Consider the following 21,916-nt stretch of genomic DNA (forward strand, 5'->3'; position numbering starts at 1 on the left):
GGAGGCAAGAATATACAATAGAGAAAAGAGAGCCTGTTTAACAAGTGGTGCTGGGAAAACTGGACAGCCACATGGAAAAGAATGAAATTAGAACACTCCCTAACACCATACACAAAAATAAACTCCAAATGGATTAAAGACCTAGATATAAGACCAGACACCATAAAACTCTTAGAGGAAAACATAGGCCAAACACTACCTGACATAAATGACAGCAACCTCTTCTCCGATCCACCTCTTAGAGTAATGACAATAAAAACAAAAATGAACAAATGGGACTTAGTTAAACCTAAAAGGTTCTACACAGCAAAGGAAACCCTAAACAAAACAAAAAGACAACCCACAGAGTGGGAGAAAATCTTCGCAAATGAACCAACTGACAAGAGATTAATCTCCAAAATTTATAAACAACGTCTGAAGCTCCATACCAAAAAAAACAAACAACCCCATCAAAATAGGCAGAATATCTAAACACACAATTCTGCAAAGAAGACATACAGATGGCCAAAAAAACACATGAAAAGATGTTCAACATCACTCATTATTAGAGAAATGCAAATCAAAACCACTATGAGGTACCACCTTATACCAGCCAGAATGGTCATCATCAAAAAGTCTACAAACAATAAGTGCTGGAGAGGGTGTGGAGAAAAAGAAACCCTATTACACTGTTGGTGGGATTGTAAATTGGTGCAATCACTGTGGAAAGCAGTATGGAGATGCCTCAGAAAACTAAACATAGAACTACCATTTGGTCCAGCAATCCCACTCCTGGGCATCTACCCAGAGAAAACCATGACTCGAAAAGACACATGTACTCCAATGTTCATTGCAGCACTATTTGCAATAGCCAAGACATGGAAACAACCTAAATGTCCATCGACAGAGGAGTGGATCCAGAAGATGTGGTACATACACACAATAGAATATTACTCAGCCATTAAAAGGAACAAAATACTGGCATTTTTAGCAACATGGGTGGACCTAGAAATTATCATGCTAAATGAAGTCAGTCAGACAAAGAGACACCAACATCAAATGCTTTCACTGACATATGGAATCTAAAAAGGACAGAATGAACTTCTTTGCAGAACAGATATTGACTCACAGTTCAGGGGGTGGGAGGATGCACTGGGGTTGTGGGATGGAAATCCTATAAAATTAGATTGTGATGATCATTGCACAACTATAAATGTAATAAATTCATTGAGCAATAAAAAAACTAAAAACAAACAAACAAAATTAACTGAGCTTAGACCATGATGGAAGATAATGTGAGGAAAAGAATGTGTGTGTTTGTATATGTGTGTGTGTGTGTGTGTGTGTGTGTGTGTGTGTGTGTGTGTGTGTGTGAGACTGAGTCACTTTGCTGAACAGCAGGAATGGACAGAACATTGTATATAAACTACAATAAAAAATTTTTTCAAGGGAAAAAAATAAAAGGAAAACTAAAAGGAAATTAGGAAAACAATTTAATTTATAATAGCTTCTAAAAGAATGCTTAGAATAAACTTAACCAAGGAGATGAAAGCCTTTACACTGAAAACTACAAAATATGTCTTAGAGAAATTAAAGAAGACACCAATAAATGGAAAGACATCAATATTCATGAATTGAAAACAATACTTTTCAGATGCGATTACTACAGAGATCTACAGATTTAATATGATTTATATCAAAATCTAAATGTTTTTTTTGCAGAAATAGAAAAATCTATTCTAAATCCATTTGTAACTTCAAGGGATCCTTAATAGCCAAAACAATCTTTTATAAGAACAAAGTTGGAGGTCAGATAATCCTTATTTCAAAATTTATTGTATAGCTAAGGTAATAAAAATTGTGTTACTGGCAAAAAAAAAAACCAGACACATAGACAAATGGATAGACTAGAGAGCCTAGAAATAAACTCTCGCATATGAAGTCAAATGATTTTTTAATAAAGGTGCACAATCTGAGAAATGATAGTCTCTTCAGCAAATACAGTTCTGAAGAACTTTCTTTCCACATTCAAGAAAAGGAATTTGGATTCTTACCCTATACCCTACACTACTGGCCTACAAGTCCCCCCAAGCCTACTGGTCACTGAGTATCTGTTTCCCTCAAAGATTGTGCACACCGAGGCCTTTGCATCTTCTCCTAGCAGGAAACCTCCTTTCTCGCAATAGAAAACACCAGTTCTTCCATTAAGCCCAGATTTTTTTTAAAAAGTTTCTCACCTTTGAAGATTTCCCTGATGTTCCTAGGAATATAGTGACATTCTCTACTCCAGACTCCTACACTCTGCTCCTGTCTCTATTCCAAGACATCAGTGATGCCTGGTAATTCTATATATGCATGTTCATCTCTCCCATGACACCGAGCATCTGGAGAGCAGAAGTCTGTATTAATGAACTATATATTCCCAGAGCTCATTATAGCACCTAACACACAATAGATGCTCAGAGATCTTAATCCATTGATTGGAAGAGCTGAGAGAAAAAAAGGGATTTGTATAAAGAACTGTGTCGCTATAACAGGCCTAGTTGGCTTTCTCAATATCTGCAGCTCATGTTTAGCCCCAGCAAAGTTTCTTCATTTATAAAATACAAGTACTAAACAGTGACCTTCTGAAGGAGAGAAACTGAATACTAGTCATATATGTGCCACCATTACCTGGAAAAATGTCTGGCACATAATAGTCATTCTTTCATAATGGAAGAAAGGAAGGAAGAGAAGTGAATGGGGGAGAGGGGAAAGAAGGAGGAAGAGAGTGAGCAAGGGAAGAAAATTCTGGGATATGACTCTAGAGTCTATGCCCTACCAAACCAAACTGATCCACATGCCTAATTATGATGGAATTAAGGTTTCCCTTAAAGGGAGAGCCCATGCATTCTCCTTGTGCTCTTCCCCAGCAGTAATAAGTAATAAATAAGATTTATTGCCAGGAAAATTTCTGTTGGTTAACCCTCATCCTTCCTGCTATGTGTATAATCTCTTTTCAAACTTTTTATTCTTTAAAAGAAATGTTAATTTCCTTTCTAATATGATCTCCTCCAGTATTCTAGGTACTGAGCTAGGTCATTCACACAGGTTCGCTCAAACCCTCACAAGAATTTTGCAAAGAGACCATTAAGTTTTATTCTTCAGATGAGAAAACTGACTGGTCCAAGGCTTTACAGTCATAAATAGGAGAGTCAAAACTTAAACTTGCCTGTCTCTAAAGACTGTGTTCCTCTTTTATAACAACCTGACTACCTACCTACATATACTTCCTTTATTGTTCACTGGCTTATATTTATTTAGTTAACAAATGCTTATAAGGAACTTACTGCTAGGCACTTTTCAATCATTGAGTTCTCACAACAATCTTATGACTGTTAGGTATCATTACTGCTCATATCTTAAAGATGAGGAAACTGTGGCACAGAGAATTTCTCACTTTATAGATGAGAAAACTTAAACAAAGAAATCAGTTTTCTCAAAGTCAGACTGTTAGTGGCAAAGCAGGATCCAAATGCCAATAATCTGAATTCAGAGTCTGTGGCTTTGAGTCTACACTAAACCACCTCTATTTTTTGTTCCAAAAATAATCCATTGATGAAATAAATTATACCTGTTGCTTGCTAGTCAATAAATTTATAATAACACTGAGATTATAACTTAGGATCAACTGTCCTGCTTGTCTTTAGTCTCTTACATCTTTCTTTAAAAATTTGTTCCATGGTCGGAGACAATCTCGGTTTTCCCAATAGCCATTTTGAAAGCTACTTCTATAAATAAGAGTCCAAATCAGGTAAGAAAGTGTGGAAGTGTGGAAAAGGCACATGAATTACTAACTTATTCTAGAAGAAAAATTTGTAAAGACCTGCCCAGGGTTTTAAGTGACAACATAGGGATGCCAAGTGAATTTAGTAATCTCATTCTAACTCCAATCAATTGGTAGTGGCTTCTTGGAGCTGTATGTTGAACAGGTTCTAAAACCATGTTCTGTTACAAACAAGTATATATAAATAAATTCTAGCGGCAAAGATGCACTTTCTCTCTCCAGTCAGCACCCACCACAAACATTTAAACTCAGCAAAGTATTTAAGAAGAAAAACTCAAGGTGTTCCATCTTTAAAAAGTAATCTCATAAACGACTCGATAAAAGAAGGATAGGTTTATTTTGCACATAAGGAAACTGAGGCACATAAAAGTAAAATGAACTGACAAGAAGTAAAGTGGCTTCAAGCAAGGATCAAGAGGCAGAGATGATATAACTCTGGTCCCTGTATGACTGTGGATACCAAAACAGAAATGACGGCTGTTATCAGATGGAGGACCCACTAGCTTATGGCATTTGAACAATCTGTTTGGTTCTAAATTCTCTGACAGCTATTGCAAAAGGGAAGCAAATGAGTGAAGTGATAAATTTTCCATTTTCTTGTATTTTTAAGATATCAAAACATCTGTTAAAAAAAAAAAGATGATGAAAAATATTTCCTGGACCTATGTATCTCTGTAATTGACATGTAGATAATATCTAATGATATCTTCTATAGTTTTACATATCTTCTATAGTTTTAAATAAGACTTTAAAATGCTGTCCCAGGAGTTTTCTTGTGGTATTGTCACTGCAGTGACTTGGGTCACTGCTTCTGGTGCAGGTTCGATCCCTGGCCTGAGAACTTCCACATGCACTGGGCATAGCAAAAAAAAAAAAAAAAAAGTGCTGTCCAAATGTACAAAATGGCTTTATAAAGGCAGAAGAATAATTATAAAATTTAATTATAAAATGTCAGATGAAAGTCATTCCACTGAAGTTGGTAATGGGATCCAGATGAGTTAGTTCTCAAGAAAAACATGGAAGAACCTACATTTTGATACAAGCAAGGAAATTAGAAGCCTCCCCCATGCTGAAAAATTGCATTAGGTCATTTTGCATATAGAAAGGATTCAGTGGTGAGAAATATAAAAAGGGGAGAATTGTACTTTATTCATTTCTTGCACCTGAAGAGCAATGAGGTAAGCAAACAAATATACTGTAATATAGCTAAGCCATCATTTCTAACTCTTATCCTAGATTGGATTTCTCAGAACATCATGAAAGCAGATAGACTATATCCTTTTGAAGGTATGATAATTTAAGCTAATTTAATGTTGTATTACAGCTACCATCCTCTTGAGAATCCAACCAGCTGGAATCTATTTCCTCTTATGGGGAAGCTTAAGTATGGTTCCCAAAGCCACAGACTTTCTAGTTGTTTTTTGAGCATTTTTTCTGAATCAAAACCAGCTTAAATAGAAAAAGAGGAAGTAGACAATTTCCAAGCATTCACAAGCCTGAGTAAATAAATTTCACACTAATTAACGGAACTGAAAGATTTTTATTCCTGTTTTTAATTATAAAAAGTATTTTTCCTTTCTGAGTGGTTGATGGGATACTCACTTTCCAGAACTATGACAACACTTGTTAAAGTCAGCTGATTCACAGTGCTACCGAGTCCAAGCAGAAACTGTTCTGTGGATCACCAAAGTCAAGAATTCATGAATCCTTAGTACCAGCTCTAGCAAATTATGTGACACCATTCTTTGAAGTATACAATCTAAAAGATACAGCCCTTGCAATACATACCAGTACTCCAATTCCTATATTTATTAAAAACAGATGAATAAGAGTTTAAGGTGGGGAAAAGATAGCAGAGGAGTAGGATGTGGCACTCATCTTCTCCCACAAACACATTTAAAAAATCATCTACATTTAGAACAATTAATACAGGACATCTATTAAACATTGAAAGAAGACCACAGATTTGCCAAAAGGCTAAGAAACCCCCTACATAATTGGGTAGAACAAAAGGATGGAGTGGGGAGAGAGAGAAATCAGGAAGGGACCAACACTCCCGAGAAGGAGAAGAAAGGATCCACACCCTGGGAGGCCACCTAACTGATGGGGCTGTCACCCGGGATGGAGGGGGAGCCTCAACGCCCAACTGATGGGGCTGTCACCCGGGATGGAGGGGGAGCCTCAACGCCCAACTGATGGGGCTGTCACCCGGGATGGAGGGGGAGCCTCAACGCCTAACTGATGGGGCTGTCACCCGGGATGGAGGGGGAGCCTCAAAGCCTTGGAGGAAAGTGTTATGCCGTAAAAGAACAGAGACCACTCCAACACAGGAAAAAAAACAAATTAGGAGTCTTTATTACTGGCCGGGCCACACACTGCCTAAAAGTGGCTTGAGTGTGAAGCCCCGAACAAAGAAACGGACTTCGTTTATAAAGGCAAACTTACATCCAGGTTGGAAGGGGGTGCACATGTGTAAGTAGCATCTGCAGTCAGCCTTATCAGCTAACTTTGTTCTTCTAAGGAAGGGGGCTGCTGCCAGAGACTTAGGTGCTGGGTTGACTGCTTTACACCGGCCCTGTGGAATGTTAACAAGGCCCAGGCCTATGTCTGGAGCTGTGGAATGCTACCGAGGCCCAGGCTTATGTCCTTCAAAAGTACAGCAGCTGGTCTGAGGAGGGCAAAGCAGGGACAGAGCCATATAGACAACTGGTACCACCAACCAGCACACCACAGCCTGAGACATTCTGATGAGGGGTTGGCACTGAGACTTGGACTTTGGAAGTGAGTTCTGGGGAGAAGACTAGGGCTGGCTGTGTGGAAACAGCCTGAGGGGGCTATGGAGCCATGCACCATGGGCTAGGGAGTATGAGAGGCCCAGCCTCACCAGAGAAGGTGCCATTGTTAGAGAGTGCAAGAGGAGGCAGTATTGCCATAGGAATTTCTTTTCTCTGTGCGTATGTAGGCTCTCAGGTTATGGAGTACCTCTTTTGCAGGCTACAGGGTAAGTGCAAATTGTCACAGCCACCTTGGACTGCAGAGGTGGGTACAAGCCCATCACTACTAAGGGTCCCATGACCAGGCACCACTTATGGCATCAGGCAATACCTATGGCCCCAGTAACCTCAGGGGTCACTGTGGAAGGCCCGGCAACTGAGTGCCACCCGTTGCCCCCACCTCCCTAGGAATGTACATGTTCCACTATTGCTGCTGCCAAGGTCTATGGGTGCCACCTCAGCCTCCCTGAGGTTGCCACTGCCAAGGCCCAGTAACTAGGTGCCACCTGAAGGTGCCACCTGCTGTTCTCACCTCCCTGGAAGCATTCACAAGCCATAAACCTTCACACCTGCTATCAAGGGGATAGTGGCCAGCATATACCGAGGGAAGAGACAGCAAGCATCCAAACCAAAAGCAGCCCTCATTCCAAAAAAAAAAAAAGCAATTCTTCACAAGCTACCCTAGGAGCTCTCATATATAAATAGTCCTCCAAAAATACAGTAGATAATTGTTTTTCCTAAACTCACAAAGAAAAATATTAGCAAAATGAAGAAGTGCAGGAACTATTCCCAGTTAAAAGAACAGGAGGATTCCCCTGAAGAAGCAAATAATTAAAGAGACCTCTGAAGTCTAATAACCACCAAGTTCAAAAAGAAGGTAATGAAAATACTGAAGGAATGTAAAAAAGCAGATATGAACAGCAACCCAGATTACTTTAGAAAGGAACTAGAAACTATGAGGAGAAACCAAGAAAAAATTATAAAACTCATTTGCAGTGGTGAAAGCTGAGTTAAAGGCATTGAACAGCAGAATGAGTAGTACAGAGGAATGAATAAGTGACTTGGAAGATAGAATAACGGAAATCACACAATCAGGACAGCAGATAGAAAACCAAATTAAGAAAAATGAAAGCAATATAAGAGATCTATGGGATAATCTAAAGCATGCCTATCTGTGCATAATAGGGATCCCATAAGGAGAAGAAAAAGAAAAGTGGATTGAAAATGTATTTGAAGAAATTATGGCTGAAAATTTCTAAATCTAAAGAAGGAAACAGATATCCAGATATAGGAAACATAGAAGACCCCCAACAAGTTGAACCAAACAGATCTACACCTTGTTAGGATAAGACATATCCTAATAAGAATGGTAAAAGTCAAAGGAGAGGATTCTAAAGGCAGAAAGAAAAAAACAAAAGAGTTAATTATAAGGAACCCCAATAAGGCTCTTAGCTGACCTCTCTACAGAAATGCTACAGGCCAGAAGAGAGTGGCAAGAGATATTGAAAGTTCTAAAAGGGAAAAATTTGCAGCCCAGAATACTCTACCAAGAAAGTCAAGATACAGATCAAAAAAATTTTAAAAGCCTATTTGTGAAAACAATGATAAACACAAGGAACAGCAAAGGATAACCATGACAATGTAAAAAAGGACATCAAGGAGTTCCTGTCGTGGCGCAGTGGTTAGCGAATCTGACTAGGAACCATGAGGTTGCAGGTTCAATCCCTGGCCTTGCTCAGTGGGTTAAGGATCCAGCGTTGCCATGAGCTGCGGTGTGGGTCACAGACGCGGCTCGGATCCCTCATTGCTGTGGCTCTGGTGTAGGCCAGCAGCTACAGCTCCAATTAGACCCCTAGCCTGGGAACCTCCATGTGCCGCAGGAGCAGCCCAAGAAAAAGGCAAAAAGAAAAAAAAAAAAAAAAAAAAAAAGACATCAAAATCATAAAATGTGTAATTCCTGTCACAGCACAGCAGAAACGAATCCAACTAGGAACCACGAGGTGGTGGGTTCGATCTCTGGCCTCGCTCAGTGGGTTAAGGATCTGGCATTGCCGTGAGCTCTGGTGTAGGTCACAGACGCAGCTCAGATCCTGAGCTGCTGTGGCTGTGGCGTAGGCCAGCAGCTACAGCTTTGATTGGACCCCTGGCCTGGGATCTTCCATATGCCGCAGGTGAAAACCTGAAAAGACAAAAAAAAAATCATAAAATGTGCGGAAGGAGAGTAAGAAACTCTAGATTCTTTTTTAAGACTGTGTTTGAACCTACATGACTATCAGGCTAAAGTAAGCAGATATAGGAAGGGGTTAACATACTTGAAAAACAGGGCCACCATGAATCAAAGCCAAACAATACATTCACAAAAACCAAAAGGAGAACACAATCATAAAACAAAAGGAAATCATCAAACCACAAAAAAAAAAAAAAGCAAAGACATAGAATCAACTGAAAAACAAGACTTAAAATGGTAACAAGTACATGTTTATCAATAATTACCTGAAACGTCAATGGACTAAATGCTCCAATCAAAAGACATAAGAGTGGCAGACTAATTAAAAATAAAACAAGAGCCTACAATATGCTGCATACACGAGACTCACCTTAAAGCAAAGGACATATATAAATTGAAAGTGAGGGGATGGAAAAAATTATTTCATGCAAATGGACATGAAACAAAAGCTGGAGTTGCAATACCCATATCACACAAAATAGACTTTAGAACAAAGGTCATAAAGAAAGATAAATAAGGACACTACTTAATGTAAAAGGATAAATTCAAGACAAGGACATTGGGAGTTTCCCTTGTAGCTGAGCAGTAATGAACCTGACTAGTATCCATGAGGATATGGGTTCAATCCCTTGCCTCATTCAGTGGGTTAAGTATCTGTCATTGTCATGAGCTGTGGTGTAGACCAGCAGCCGCAGCTCTCATTTGGCCCCTAGCCTGGGAACTTCTATATGCCACAAGTGTGGCCTTAAAAAGCAAAAAAAAAAAAAAAAAAAAAAAAAAAAGGAGGCTATTAATAGACATAAAAGGAGAAATTGATGGGAATACACTAAGAGTAGAAGACTTTAACACCCACTCACATAAGTAGACAGAAAATCAAAAAGGTAACAGAGATCTTAAATGACACAATAGAACAGCTGGACTTAATTGATTTTTTCAGGACATTGCATCCATAAAAAACCCCAGTATGTACATTCTTGTCAAGGGCACATGAAAGATTTTCTAGGACAGACCACATACCATGGTACAAAATTAACCTCAACCAATTTAAGAGTATAGAAATTATTTCAAGCACTTTCTCTGACCACAATGGCATGAAACTAGAAATCAACCACAAGAAAAGAAATGAGAAAAAACTGACTACTTGGAGACTAAACAACATGCTACTAAAAAACCAGTGGGTCAATGAGGAAATCAAAAAGGAAATTAAAAAGTGCCCTAAGACAAATGACAATGAAAACACACAAATAAATTCAAAATGGTTTAAAAACTTAAAATACAAGACATGATACCATAAAACTCCTAGACGAGAACGTAGGCAAGATACTCTGTTACATATACCATACAAATGTTTTCTTAGGTCATTATTCCAAGGCAATAGAAATAAAAACAAAAACAAAACAGGACCTAATCAAACACACAAGCTTTTGCACAGCAAAGGAAATCATTTTTAAAAAATGAAAAGGCAACCTATAGAATGGGAAAAATAGTTGCAAACGATGCAACAAGTGATTAATCTCCAAAATATACAAACAACTCATACAACTCAACAATACCAAAAAAAAAAACCCAAATTACCCAACTGAAAAATGGGCAAAAGACCAAATACACATATATCCAAAGAAGATACACAGATGATCAACATGAAAAGGTGCTCAGCATCACTAATTATTAGAAAAATGCGAATCAAAACTACCATGAGATACCACCTCACACCGATCATATGGTAGTTTTATTTATTTATTTATTTTTGAATCACCCCCATATTGTTTTCCATAGTGGCTGCACCAAATTACATTCCTATCTGCAGTATGTGAGGGTTTCCTTTTCTCCCCATCCTCATCAACACTTGTTATTTCTTGTCTTTTGTTATGGTACTCATTCTGACAGGCAGGAGGTGATTTTCATTTGCATTTCCCTCATGATTAGTGATATTGAACATCTCTTCATGTGATTGTTGGCCATCTGTATGTGTTCTTTGGAAAGTGTCTATTTAGGGCCTCTGCCCATATTTTAATATAGTTGTTTGGGATTCTTTTGATATTGTGTTATATTTTTTATATAGTTTGGATATTAACCTCTTATTAGACATACCATGTGCAAATACCTTCTCCCACTCAGTAGATTGTCTTTTTGTTTTGTTAATGGTTTGCATCATGGTGCAAAAGCTTTCAGGTTTGATCGGGTGTCATTTGTTTTATTTTTGCTTTTGTTTCCTTTGCCTTAGGAGAAAATATCCCCCAAAATGTTGCTATGATTTATGTCAAAGAGTGTTGTATGTTTTCTTCTAGTTTTTATGGCTTCCAGTCTTACATTTAGGTCCTTAATCTATTTTGAGTTTATTTGCGCATATTGTGTGAGAAAGTGTTCTAATCTCATTTTTTTACATGTAGCTATGCAGTTTTACCAGGACCACTTATTGAAGAGACTGTTTTTTCTCTACTGCATATTATTCCTCCCTTGTCATAGATTAATTAACCTATGTGCATGGTTTGGTTTCTAGGCTCCTTATTCTGGTCCATTGATCTATATGTCTGTTTATGTGCCAACATCATACTGTTTTGATTGCTGTAGCTTTTTAATATAGTTTGAAGTTAGGGAGTTTTAATACCTCTAGCTTTGTTCTTTTTTCTCTCAAGACTGATTTGGTTATTTGGGGTTCTTCGTGGATCCATACACACTATAACAATATTTGTTCTAGTTCTGTGAAAAATGTTATTAGTATTTTGATAGGGATTGCATTAAACTTGTAGCTTGTTTTTGTTAGTACGGACAGTTCAACAATATTAATCCTTCCAATTCATGAATATGGGATATCGTTCTATTTATTTGTAAAATCAATTTTTTCCTTAGTGTCTTATAATTTTTAGAGTACAAATCTTTCACCTCCTCATTAAATTTACTTCTAAGTAAATTTTGTTCTTTTTTATTTGATTTTGAAATGGGGTTGTTTTCTTGATCTCTCTTGAAAACACTAATTAAAAAAATATATTCACTCCAATGTTCACAGGAGCATTATTTACAGTAGCCAAGATATAGAAACACCATCAACAGTGAATGTATAAAGAAAATGTGGTACACACAAATAGAATTGCTCATCCATTGTAAAGAATGAAATTTTGCCATTTCCAACAACACGGATGGACCTGGAGGGTATTATGACTAGTGAAATAGGTTAGGTAGAGAAAGACAAATACTGTGTTTTCATTTATATGTGGAATCCAAAAAATAAAGAAAAATAACAAACAAAATAAAAATAGCCTCAGAGATAGAGAACAAAGTATGGTCACCAGAGGGGCAAAATAGGTGAAGGAGATTAAGAAATACAAAGTAAATAAGTTACAAGGATATAATTTATGGCACAGGGAATGTAGTCAATGTTTGTAATAACTTTGTATGGAGTATATTCTATAAAAATATCAAATAATTATTGAACACCTGAAATTAATAAAATACTGTAACTCGACTATACTTTAAAAAAGACAAGCATAAACTTACAATATCTGGGAAGGGGGAGAGGGATGTGTGCTGTCAATCAAGAAATATGTATGGAGAACAAATTTTCACATTTAACAATGACAAGAAAAGTTTGTAATCAAATTCAAGAAACATAACTCACAAGAGCAACATTTCCAGATATGTCTCTGAGCTCTGGCATGATGACTACTTCCTCCTTTAAACACTCTTCCCTTGGCTTCTCTGTCTTACTTTCCATTGCTGTTTCATCCTCTTTAGTATTCATCGTTGGCATCTCTTTTCCTAGCCCGTCTCCAAGATATCAGCATTCATCAACATTTGGTCTATGTTCCACTCTAAGTAGGTAATGTTACCCACTCTTGAGCATCAATTACCACCAAATACCATCAAATAGGTATTTGATGACAAATGCCAGATCTATGTCTCTAGACAGTTATCACTGGAGCTCCAGATGCACATATAAAACTTCTCACTGGGGAGTTCGCGTCGTGGCTCAGTGGTTAACGAATCCAACTAGGAACCATGAGGTTGCAGGTTCGTTCCTTGGCCTTGCTCAGTGGGTTAAGGGTCCGGCATTGCCGTGAGCTGTGGTGTAGATAGCAGACACGGCTCGGATCCCAAGTTGCTGTGACTCTGGCGGAGGCCAGCGGCTACAGTTCCGATTTGACCCCTAGCCTGGGAACCTCCATGTGCTGTGGGAGCGGCTCAAGAAAAAAGGCAGAAAGACAAAAAAACATAAAAAATAAAAGTAAAACTTCTCACTGAGTCATCTCCATTTGGAAATCTTATTAACCAATATGTCCAAAATTGGATTCATTAGACGTCCATTCAACTATTTCCTCCTTTTTGTATTCTTTATCCTGTTGAATTCATCACTCCATACCCAATACATGCAGTAGCAAATTCTTTATGCCTCTTTCTTCCTCACCACATTCATATCTTGAATAACTCTTGAATCCACCTCACTTTTCTCTGGCCCCAAATTACTACAGTAGTAACCTCCACTCTTTATTTCCTCCAATTATTCTCCACACTGCAGTCACCAAGATCTCCCATAACTATGAGACAGAGAGAGAGAAAGAGACAGAGAAACAGAAGAGGAGCAAGAGAAAGAGGTATCTTTCAAAGGTATGTGTATATATAAATTTTCTACTTAAGTAGTTAATTTTATATACATTATAAACATTTGTATAAAATATATTCATATATTTATATATATATGAAATTACACAGTGTGTTTAATTTACTTACATATATCTCCATGTGAAATTTCTCTCTTTTCTGCAATCAGGGCAAAGCACACAAAGTACCTCCCAAGATGGACAAATTTGTAATATTATGGCAAAATAAACCCCCAATTGTGAAGGCAAGAAGTGTTTTTTTTTCCAAGGTGTTCAAAGGACATAAACGGAGAGAGATGGAGCCTGGAGAAAAATAAGACATGGAGTGAAACCTAACCAAGGAGCCTAAATCCCTAAAATATCTGTGGATATGTGCTTAGACATAAAATGTTCCACTGAAGGCATTAAACATTGCTCTCGAGTTCTAATATTCAGTGCTTGCTTAGGGGACTTAAGTAATACAAAGTGCAAGAGTTGTTGAAAAAACAGATGTCATGCCTCTAGGCCCTGCACTAAGACCCACCAAGCCATAGGCTAGATTTGCCCAGACCTACTGTGAGTAGCAAGTTCCCTCATTATTAATGCTTAGAGTTTTGTGGGTTCAGCATCCAGAATTACTTCAATTGCACAGAATCTGCCTGGAGTAGAGCCAGAACAAAGACTTGGAGGCCTCACTCCACTACCTCCTATTTTTGTTTCTCAAGAAGAGTTTTGCACATCTGAAGGACCATTTATTCTTGAAGTGAGCTTTTCCAACCACACACATCTCATTGGGATATTCACATTAGCTCATAAAATATTGCTGTGGGTGTTTTTTCATGGGTTGATGTTCATTTGTAGCTCAAGAGACCACAAATACAGACAAATGTAGAATACTGCCCTACCTATTTCCAATTTTTCTCTCATACAAGTACACCAAACTTTCTGCCAAAGCTTCCCACTCAAAATCAATTTTGGTTTCAAGCCAATGGTGTAACTTTCACTCAAATAGTGGCAGACTCTATGCTCTAAGGCTAATCTAGAAGCCCCATTGTCCAGGGCTGCCTTAGCAATCATTACCATGAAATTAGGTTCTATTAATCTTATTAAATCCTCTTAAGAAAATTATCAGCAGCTTATTTGGGATTCATAGCTCACCATTAGAGGTTACAAACCAATTAATGATGTCGCAGGGCTCTGGCCTTTTGAAAAAGTAACCAATTCTGGAGTTCCCGTTGTGGCGCAGTGGTTAACGAATCCGACTAGGAACCATGAGGTTGCGGGTTTGGTCCCTGCCCTTGTTCAGTGGGTTAATGATCCGGCGTGGCCGTGAGCTGTGGTGTAGGTTGCAGACGCGGCTCGGATCCCGCGTTGTTGTGGCTCTGGTGTAGGCCGGTGGCTATGGCTCCGATTCGACCGCTAGCCTGGGAACCTCCATATGCCGCAGGGGCGGCCCAAGAAATAGCAAAAAGACAAAAAAAAAAAAAAAAGAACGAAAGAAAGAAAAAGTAACCAATTCCAAGAAAATGCATAGAGGGAAATCTTAGAAAATAGAGGTTTATGAATTAAAATCTCAGGTCTTAAAACTTTTTCTTTTTTTTTTTTTTTTTTGCTATTTTTGGGCTGCTCCCGCGGCATATGGAGGTTCCCAGGCTAGGGGTCGAATCGGAGCTGTAGCCACCGGCCTACACCAGAGCCACAGCAACGTGGGATCAGAGCCGCGTCTGCAACCTACACCACAGCTCACGGCAACGCTGCTCGTTTAACCCACTGAGCAAGGACAGGGACGGAACCCGCAACCTCATGGTTCCTAGTCGAATTCGTTAACCACTGCGCCACGACGGGAACTCCCCCTTAAAACATTTTAAATACACTAATGCAACTAAGAATCCTTGAAAAGAAATATGACTAACAGATGGACCAAGGAAGAATATGACTCCAGGGAATTGCTGTGCCAAAAAGAGAAGGCTCTTCAGAACTGAGTTTTCCTACACTGCAGGGCAGCACACAAAGAGGAATATGCTATTTGAGAGTGGAGGAGCTGAGAGGAGATGCTGCTAGTGGACTCAGAAAGAAAGGGAAAGAAAGAAAACAAGATTCCTCATGATAGGACCAAAATAACTATGTCTTATTACTGTGCTTGTGACCTAGCTTCTTGCAGTCTAACTTGGTCATGGAATCCTTTAATGCAAAATTTTGCAGGGACTGTGTTTCTCAGAATAGGATCAGGGAGGAGTTCCCACCCTGGCTCAGTGGTTAACGAATCTGACTAGGAACCATGAGGTTGTGGGTTTCATCCCTGGCCTTGCTGGGTGGGTTGAGCATCCAGCATTGCCATGAGCTGTGGTTTAGTTTGCCAAAGCGGCTCAGATCTAGTGTTGCTGTGGCTGTGTCATAGGCCAGCGGCTACGGCTTTGATTAGACCTCTAGCTTGGGAACCTCTATATGCTGTGAGTGTGGCCCTAGAAAAGACCAAAAAAAAAAAAAAAAAAAAAAAAAAAGAATAGGATCATGGAAAAGGCTATTGCTGAAAAAGAATTGAGAATGGTTGGGACTTAAGAATAAAACTGTCCCTTTTTATTCTATTTCAGGTGGTAACTGTATAACAGTGACTAAAAGCTGAGACCAGCAAAGAGATCATCTGAAAGTTCCTCTAGAAGCAGGGGAGTATGTGGGGAAAGGTGCTTGTATACCTCAAATACTGTGGTACAAGAATGCTGTGGTTCCTCAAATGCTGTGAACAAGGAAGGACAACCCTACTTGCTCCCATCTTTCCTTTCCAAGGCATAATTTTTTCTCTGAAGAGCATGAGAAAGCAGCAAGGGCTGAAATTTTTCTATTAACAATCCATACCTATAATTTCACTTCCAGTTTTATGCTTTTTTCTTTTTTTGGGGGGGGAAGGGGCATCCTCTGTACCATTCAGTTGACCGCAACACATATTTATTGTCACCCTGTTTTATGCTATGTGCTGGAGATACAACAGAGAGCATCAAGAAAGTACCAAATTTTTGAAGTCTGCAGTCTATCAGGGAGTCACTGCCTGGAGAAAATTGGTCAGTAAAATTTCCTGATTTTGTCTGGGAGTGCTCTATAATGTAAGTTTCCTTGAGAAGAAAAAGGACATGGAAAGAAATATAATCCAGAATGCCCTTGGAAGGCTTTGGATGAGGGAGGTATTTTGTATTGATTAAAGACAATGAGACATTTAGGCAAGGAAAAGGAAATAGAAGGCATCAAAATTAGAAAGGAAAAACTTAAATTATATCTGTTCAAAGATGAGATGATCTTATATATAGCAAACTCTAAAACACACACACACATACTTGTTAGGAGTTAATAAGTGAATTCAGCAAACATCCAGGATACAAAAAACAACACATAAAAATCAGTTATGACTTTATACACTAATGATGAATAATTCAAAAAAGAAAATTAAGAAAACACTTCCGGAGTTCCCGTCGTGGTGCAGTGGTTAACGAATCCGACTAGGAACCATGAGGTTGCGGGTTCGGTCCCTGCCCTTGCTCAGTGGGTTAACGATCCGGCGTTGCCGTGAGCTGTGGTGTAGGTTGCAGACGCGGCTCGGATCCTGCGTTGCTGTGGCTCTGGCGTAGGCTGGTGGCTACAGCTCCGATTCAACCCCTAGCCTGGGAACCTCCATATGCCGCGGGAGCGGCCCAAGAAATAGCAAAAAGACAAAAAAAAAAAAAAAAAAAAAAAAAAAAAAGAAAACACTTCCATATATAATAGCATCAAAATATTTTTTAAGGATCTTTGAGTTTAGGGAGACAAAAGATTTGTACATTAAAACTATAAAACATTACTGAAAGAATAAAGAATATACACATAAATGAAAAGACATCCCATGTTTATGAATTGGAAGAAAATTTAGTTAAGATACCACCCCAAATGACCTACAAATTCAATGCAATCCCTTTAAAAATCCTAATGGTGTTTTGGCAGAAATAGAAAAATCCATCTCAAAATTTGTATGGAATCTGAGGGATTCACAATAACAAAAACAATGTCAACATGAAGAACAATGTTGAAGAACTAACATGACTCAATTTCAAAACTCACCACAAAAGAATAGTCATCAAAATCACGTGGTACTGGCCTAAGGAAATGTAGACTAATGGAACAGAACAGAGAGTCCAAAGATAAACCTTTGCACAGACAGTCTTTTATTTTCAAGAAGGATGTCAAGACCATTAACAGGGGAAGGGACAGTCTTTTCAATGAATGGTACTAGGAAAGCTGGATATCCACATACAAAACAAGGAAGTTGGATGCTTAGGTTATCCTATACACAAAAATTAACTCAAACTAACAAAACACCTAAACATAAGAAATAAAACTTCAAAGAAAACATAGGGGGGAAAATCTTCTTGACACTGAACTTAGCAACAATTTCTTTGATATGATATCAAAAGCCCAGAAAAGAAAAAAAAAGATAAATTAGTTTTCACCAAAATTATAAACTATTAACAAAGTGAAAAATAATGAATGGAATAGGAAAAAACATTTGCAAAGCTTATCTCTGATAAAGGATCAATATCCAGAATATATAGAGAATTCCTACAATCTATCAGCAAAAAACAAACAACCCAATCCAAAAATGGGCCAAGGGCTTAAATGGACATTTCTCCAAAGAAGATATGCAAATGACCAATAAGTGCATGAGATATTCAGCATCACAAGCCATTAGGGAAATGTAAATCCAAACAACAATTAGGTACCGCTACACACCCATAAGGATACTTGTTGTCCAAAAAAGGAGGAGGGGAATAAAAATCATTGGCAAATATTGCTCTACATCCCACAGGCTTACAAGGCCCTATACTTGCCTATCTTCGAGACTAAATAAAGAGCCCAGAGTCAGCAAAAGATACATCAATGGTTTAATGAACAGGGGAAGTTTTTATATGTCTGAAGCAAGATCCTGGAGTGACACCCCACTGTACACAGTAGATGGCAGGGGCAAGACATGGCAGCAGTCTTTGCTCCCAGGGATAGGAAGAGGTTACCAGTTATCCAGGGAATTGACATCAGGTTGGCTCCTTGGTTACCAGGGAAACTAGCAGAGGGTCATACTCCTCATTACCCCTTGGATAAGCTATCATGGTGGCTGAAGTTAGAGCAATCAATAGCTGGTGCTTGGGGCAAATATGTAGGAAAGTCAGCCAGGTGAGTAGTGGATAGGTGAGGCAGGGATTGGTTGAGCAGGGGATATACAGATAGCAAGAGAACAGCCACCCTGGGTGACCTGATCATACATTCCAACCCTACATACCCTGTAGGACCTTCAAAATCTTGGCCCACCCCTCTTCCATGACATCCCTGGGGTCTGATATGTAGAGGAGTACTGTACTCAGATACTTCATATACAATACAAACAACAACAGCCAAAGAGAATCAAGAGTAAAACCTAGAGTTCCCTAGTGGTTCAGTGGGTTAAGGATCTGGCATTGTCACTGCAGCAGCTCTGGTCAATGCTGTGGCATAGGTTTGATCCCTGGCTTGGGAACTTTCACATGCTGTGGGTAAAGCCTTATTAAAAAAAACAGTAAGATACATAGTATACTAAAAACAGTTATTTGCCAGATTGTGGACAAATTCTGGAGCTAAGCACTTAACCAGGTTCATGGAGAAGGTACAACACAGGGAAGATCATAACAATTAAGCAAAATATAAGCAGTAACCAAATTCGGAGAGAATACCACAACTACCCGTGGTTTTTGTCCTGGTCTGCAATGCAGCTCAGAAAACTCAAGTTTTCAGTAATACAGGAACATGTCTAAAATCGTGTCTACAGTAGCCACTTAGTCTTATCTTGGATGTCTGAACCACAGCTACTCCACTTTGACTTTCAAATGCATTTTTCCCCCAAAGGCCAAAGCAGATATACAATGCATGACCAACTTCACTTTGGTCAGTAAAGTTTAAGTTAAACCATGTATAAGGTGTGAGGTATGAATTTCCTCATACCTCACTGTGAAATTTCCAAGCTGTACCATAAAGAGACCAAGAAGTGGCAGTGGCCCAATTCCTGGGAAATCCCCACCCTTCCCTGAAAGGGTAAGAATATTCCTCCCACTCGTTAGCTTGTGAAATTACTTAGCCCGTACAAACCTGCAACCCTGCACCCTGGAGCCACTCTCACTTTCTGAGAGTCTGAAGTCTGCCTATGGAATGTGTAACTCTCTAAATAAACCAACCTTTTCTTTTCTGCGGCTAGTTCTTCAATTCTTTCCTGTACAAGCCAAGAACCCTCACTTGGTGATCCATCCTAGGGACTCCTGCAGGCCACTCTTTTGCAACAACTTTTGTGGTAACCACAAGCAGGGACCTCAAAGGGCATCATCTCGATCCACCTATTGGGCTACAGCTCCCCTCTTCCAAGGAGGGTGGCTGGGATGGAGAGTTCCAAGCCCTGAAGACCATGTAGCCCCTAAGGTGACAGGTGATATTTCTAGGATCTAATAGAGACCAGCTCTCTGGCTGTGAAGGAGCCAGCCAACTCCACTGGGTCTCTCTCCTTCTTTCCCACTTTCTGGTTATATTTCTTTACCTGTTTGGACTACAGGAGATTCACGAGATAACCACCCAGACCTCCAAATTAAGACCACAGCAAATAATAAGCCACTTGATCAGGTAAGTTTTCCCTCCAATGCTCCCCTAGCCATCCATAGTCATTCCCCATCTCAGTCTAATTCTGCCACTCAAAATTGTTTTGGGGGCCCAAACAGAAAGACTGCAGGAGTCCTCCACTCGTCCTCCACTAGATCTGTGGCCTGGCCCTCCTTGAGTGCTTCTCAGGGCTCAAAGCCTCATTTCACCCTTAAGTGGAAATCACGGTGGGCACATCCCTCTTGGGGATCACAGACTTGTATTTCCTAGCCTGGTTCTAATTCACAGAATCCATTACCCTGGATTTTCCCCTCATCTTCCTTCTCTCAATCCCTCCTAACTTCTTAGGCTGTCTACTGGTCCTTGAGCCCCCTTGCTGATTTTGCCAACAGATCAGGTTGGACTGAGGTATCCCTCCTTAGCCTCCCCTTGGGTCAAGGCCTACTGTTGCTCAGAGTTCCCAGCTGATTTTCACCCCTTTGGATGTTTGAAATGACATTGTTACGGTAAACTTCATAAGGGCAACACCCTAAAGGGCACTTATTCCTTGTATTACTATCATCACATTGCCTTGCTTCACTCCAGCCTTACCCTTCTGCTCTATCCACTTTTCATCATAGGGTGATAAAGATTATTTGCTTAGCTGATTCAGGGCCTAGTCTCCTCCCTTTCTCTCTGAATGGTTTAGGCCTTGGGACTCCTTGCTCTTATTCCTCTCCTTAGCTAACAAGGGACCCTCCTCAGACTAGCTGAACAGGCAGATTTTAGGTGCTCACAGGGATTTCACTGTTACCTTTACCAAGCAAACCCTTCCTTATGACTGGTCAGCCACAAGCCCAGTTTTTCCTGCTTAATTAAATAGCTCTTCTGCCAAATACTCCACACAGATGGGGCCAATTATACTATCTCCAACTTCCATCAGAACTTGATTCTGCAGCACCCCTTGAGGGGGTCCATCCCCTGAAATGCCAAGCTATGCAGGCCCTTCTTACATTTCTGGGATCTCAGGGACACTGAGAGAGCCCCAGGACAGGCAACTACTGTTTGGCCAGGATCCATCAGATCTGTCTTGTCACAATATCCTCACCAAAAATGGGGGTGACTACAACACCCCAAAGGACTCCCTGTTAGGACGCATATTAGCTAATTGGAGTAAATTTAGACAAGATGGCTTAAGAGAAAAAATAAATTGTCTTTTGCAGTACTGCATGGTCCCAATACAAACTAGGGAACCAAGAAATCTGGCCAAAAAATGGGTCATTGAATTACAATACCCCCTTGTAGCTGGACCTATTGTGTAAAAGGGAAGGGAAATGGGATAAGTCCCATACATCCAATTGTTCATGTCCCTATTCTAATCCACAGCTTTAAAAACAAACAAACAAACAAACAAAAACCTGCTTGTTACTTCTGGCTCACACCCCTTCAAAATGCTTTCTTCCCCAATAGGAGCCCTATGTTTTAGATGATCCCTTTACGAGTTCACATCCTTGAAGTCCACAATGGAGAATTCCTACACCTCCCCCATTTCTGAGAGCGATAGTCTCCTGGACTGTCTGCCCCCAGTACCCCACCTGGACTTTTGGAAACCCTACCACTTTATCCTTCCAGCCCTGTCCTATAGCCTCCATCACCGGAAGCAAGTCTTGCCAATACTACAAGAGCGGGGCTCCCTACCAGTCTCCCAATCCCAAACTCTGTCCATTAAGGGAAAAGCTAGCTGGTGGTGGAGGAACAGAGTCTATCTCCCCTTTCCTATGGTTGACCTAACTACTTGCAAAGAGAAATGCGGACATTTTTCCAAGGACTGCAGTCAGTTCACAGAGGAACTCACCATGGTGACAATGTCCTATAAACTTACTTGCAGGGGACATACAGATCCTCCTTTCTACCTGCTGCACCT

The 21,916-nt window shown here is 39.6% G+C and overlaps 1 long non-coding RNA gene across 1 annotated transcript in view; it reads right to left on the reverse strand.

The window, feature by feature from the left end:
• The window catches only part of LOC146400120 (uncharacterized), a 42,181-nt gene that overhangs the window by 19,409 nt on the left and 856 nt on the right, over positions 1–21,916 (reverse strand). The window lies entirely within an intron of this gene.

The sequence above is a fragment of the Sus scrofa genome, chromosome 9, assembly GCF_054392235.1.
Source record: "Sus scrofa isolate SSC_HxYL_T2T_F1_AM1 chromosome 9, Sscrofa_HxYL_maternal_Yorkshire_Landrace_v2.0, whole genome shotgun sequence".
NCBI lineage: Eukaryota > Metazoa > Chordata > Mammalia > Artiodactyla > Suidae > Sus > Sus scrofa.